Below are 4521 nucleotides of genomic sequence, written 5' to 3' on the forward strand. Positions count from 1 at the left end.
GACTCAAAAAAGAGTACAATAGGATCCCAAATACAACGAGAGTGCTAGGATTATAGAAGAAGGGAAACCCTAGCTCTGACATCCATTATAACAAGAGTAAATAAAGGGAATATTGGTGACTGTTCAGGTTAAGTTTGGAATTTAGTGATGAGTTGAATTGAGTTCTTATCTGATGACTTCAAGATTTTACAAAATAGTCATTGAGGTCATCAGCTGAAAGTGTGATGAAAAGATGAGGGGAATGAGAGTTTTGATTAGTGTGGAAAATACATTGACAAAAGATATAAATATTTTAGCACACTATGAAAATTGAGTAAGATTGATGGACATTGTTGACTACTCAATTAATGCTATTATGCATATATAATGCCAATCTAGGTGATTTTATCTAACAACCTTCAATTGTTAGATAATTGACCAACATGTGAGAAGGGATGGAGAGAGGGGCATAGCAATTAAAAACACTGATAACAAAATGATTTTAATGCTTGTCCCTGGAACTTAAGCAGGGGAAGAAGAAAAGTGAAAACACACTGAGGCTTATGGGAGAGGGGTCAGTGCATGGAACTTCTCAAATGCTAAGTGTTATAATTCAGAAGTTTAAGTGTGCTGGAAAAATAGAAAAGAGTGAGTCAGAGAAGGGGATATGGAATCGATGATTTGGTAATGATGGTGCAGTTTTTGGCCACACTGTGAAAATGCAAGAAGAAATAAACATCATTAAAGCTGAGGTTCTGAGCACTAAAAATAATTTATAATAAAAGCTGAGGAGGAGCATAGGTAACTATGACTTTCTGGTGTGAAGACATGTAGGCTTTTTTTATTTTTAATTTCACTCACTGATTAATTCTCTGGAACAGTCTCGTAAAATACACATCTCACTTTGTAATTATTCATAACAATGACTGCAATATCACAATGCATTGCAAACATGTAATGATACAAATCTTGAGAAAGGCAATGTGGAATGAAAGAAGCTTTTCTCACAGTGACCATTCTTCACTAGAAAATAGGCTAGCCTTCTGTTCTACTCATGAAGTAGACATTTAATACATTTGTTTATTATTTTGTGTTTGTTTTCTTTTTTTTATTGTACTTTAGGTTCTGGGGTACATGTGCAGATCATGCAGGATTGTTGTATATGTAAATGGCAATGTGGTTTGCTGCATCCATCCCCCCATCACCTACATCTGGCATTTCTCCCCATGTTCTCCCTGACTTCCCCACCCCCCCCACTGTCCCTCTGTTGGCTCTGTGTTTGTTTTCTTTAAAACATATTTTTTCTTCCATATTCTAGTCCCTCTAGTCTTTAAGTTTGGTTTATTGTTGTTGTTTTGTGATGGAGTCTCCTTCTGTAGCCCAAGCTGGAGTGCAGTGGAGCAATCTTGGCTCACTGCAACCTATGCCTTCTGGGTTCAAGCAGTTCTCCTGCTTCAGCCTCCTGAGTAGCTAGGATTACAGGTGTGCACCACCACGCCTGGCTATTTTTTGTATTTTTAGTGGAGACAGGGTTTCACCATGTTGGTCAGGCTGGTCTCAAACTCCTGAACTACTGATCCACCCTCCTCGGTCTCCCAAAGTGCTGGGATTATAGGCGTGAGTCACTGAGCCAGGCCATCTTTAAGTTGTTGAATATGACATGCCATATCTGAAGTATGATGCCAGCCCAAGAAGGGTAAGCCTCATCTTTGATGAACGTCACTTTCTGCATTCTTTGAAGCATTAGTATTTTGAAACTAGTTCATATTTTAAATTCTTTATTAGGACATTAATAGAATTAGAAGATTATAAAACCACAAAATTTTAGGCCTTGAGCATATGTAGGTGTCCTATTTTCTGTTTTACAGATGAGAACAGAACAAGTGGCTTGTATTTACAATTTATTACTGTAATGACTGAAACAGAATTCAACTATTTCTATGCCCCAACTTACTAATTTTTTTTATCAGGTAGTATTATGGTTATATGAAACATGACTTTCATATTAGGGCCAACTTTTTACTTTGGATTTTTAAATATTGAAGTAGAAAATAGATTGCTATGTATATTATGTATTGATATAGATTACATGTATTATGAACTCAGTGACAGAACTGAAATTAGAATTGGCATATCTCACACCTCCAAGCATTCATAGCCATTTAAATATGAGAAACACCTTTTTTGCTGACCATAGTTTTTTATCTAGTATGTCTAGTATTCCTGATTAATGTGAAATATTTATTATGTTTCAGAATTAAAATGGGTAAAGTACAGTGGCAGACTCAAATGATTGCAATTATACTAAACAGAAAAAACTCAAAGCATCATTATTCTTTAGATTCTACTAATATTACAAGAATTATTCTAAGCATCTTTATTTCCATTAGATAATTATATATGTAATTATATATTTATATTTAATATATGCATATACTTGGCATGTGTTATATATAATTCACATGATACATTTCTTTTGCATACATACACTCTAAAAACTCAGAGAGATCAATTATTCAACTTCAAGAATTGAAATTTGAACATAGATTTTGAGCTTCCAAATCAGATGCATTTTCTACTATTTCACAAGGATCTCTCTCTCTCTCTCTCTCCACACACACACACACACACACACACACACACACACACACATATGTCATCTCTCTATATGTATTTTTGTGTTTATTTTGACATATATCCATCAGACATATATATGTCATCACTCTGTATATATTTTTGTGTTTATTTTGGTAGAATAGGTATGACAACGCATTTATTAGGTATAACTCCATATATATGTATATTTACCAAATATATCTTCATATATGTATTTTTTACCAATTGTACATACCAAATATTATATCCAACTATATGTTTATATATTTGGATATATATAATATTATATATTTTTATATATTTTAACCAAATTATTGTGAAGATAAAGTATATATAAAAACTGCAAAAATGATTTTTTTTATAGAGAGGCAATAGTAACATAAATGTAAAATTTTTATCACAACTTGGAAAGTTACATTTGTGGACACCTGAATCTCCCATTTTAAGTCAATTTTGTGGTTATATCTCTAATAATGAAATTCAAGCATGCAGTCTTGCAGTCTCTTCATTAGGTATCAGTATGGTCTCTCTCTCTCTCTCTCTCTTTCTCTCTCTCTCAAAGCAGCTACACAGGGATTTTCTTGGAAGCAGAAAGATAATATCAGAGTTTTGAACTGGAAGCTGAATAGCAAAAGGAAGAAAAGATCTTCACATAAAATAGGCAGGCATGCTTTCAGGACTAAATAAACATGACCAGGAAACAGGAATGATGATAGTATCTGAAAATGTGTTGCCTGATATCATCATTAGTTTTGGGGTATTATGAAATAAAAAGAATACACAGATTCTGAGCTGACGATATGAAAAACCCATGTCTAAATTAACTTGGCAGCTAGTGGTCACAGTGATACAGTGATACATTACAAAGAATGAAGGCAAAACTGCACAATTTTGTATAGCATTTGTTAAAGCCTGGCTTAAATAAGACAAACTTCTAAATTAACTTTTTTATAATCCTCCATTGTCTATCAAATTAAGCACACTGTTTTTTAAGGTGTTTCTTGTTTCAAACCTATCTCTCTGACTTTTCCCTTTAAACTTTTTGAAATCTATCCTGTTAAACTTGTAATTTCTCAAGCATACTTAGTGCTTTGTGATTTCTCATTTCCTTTTACCTAAACCACTCTTTCAGCTTTTTGCTTTCTTTGCTCATCATTCAAGGTCCATTTTAAAATCCAAATCGATCTTATGTATTGAGTCTTTCTTGAAGAAAGAAAGATTTGGTTTTTAAAAGGAAGAGCATATTCAACATCTCTGACTGAATGTGCTCTGTCTTTTCTTAACTGCTCTAGGACCTTTCTTTTTCATCAGATCTTCAGTGAGTGTGCAGGCTCTACAGCGAGAAACTTCACATAAAATGTATAAGTAAATTAGTCCTGTGAGAGTTCATCTTTAAAATCAATGCTAATGGATCAGTGCAAAGATAGAAGGGCATCCAAAGCAGGAGAAAGAGTTCTCAGTTCTAAAAGACTGGATCATAGTCCTATTGTATATACTAACATATTGAAAGAATAATTGAGCCACTCATACTAAATTAGACTTGGATGCAATAATGAAGAGAAGTCTCAGGCAAACTTCAGCAGTGGCATTCAAAGGAGGTTTAAAGGAAAAGAAGCCATAAGCTCATCATTTGTGTATTTTAGCAAGCAAGCATAACTTCAGTGTGTTAAGACATTCTGCAAAGCTAAAGGACATTAGGTAGTATAAAGATTCTACTGGAAAGTTATCTCAATAGTGAAATTCTTGCTACCGAATATATACATATGTTTGCATTTGCATCCATTGTCTCTTTCTTTCTCCTGCTGTCTTGCTATAAGAGAGGAAGTATCCCTTCTCTTAAACCTAATCTTAGCACCTATTTTCTGGATCCCACCCCCTTTCCATGTTCTCATACATTGTATTCTACCCACTATTCACTCAGTCTCT

The sequence above is a fragment of the Cebus imitator genome, unplaced genomic scaffold (genome assembly GCF_001604975.1).
Source record: "Cebus imitator isolate Cc_AM_T3 unplaced genomic scaffold, Cebus_imitator-1.0 Scaffold176, whole genome shotgun sequence".
Lineage (NCBI taxonomy): Eukaryota > Metazoa > Chordata > Mammalia > Primates > Cebidae > Cebus > Cebus imitator.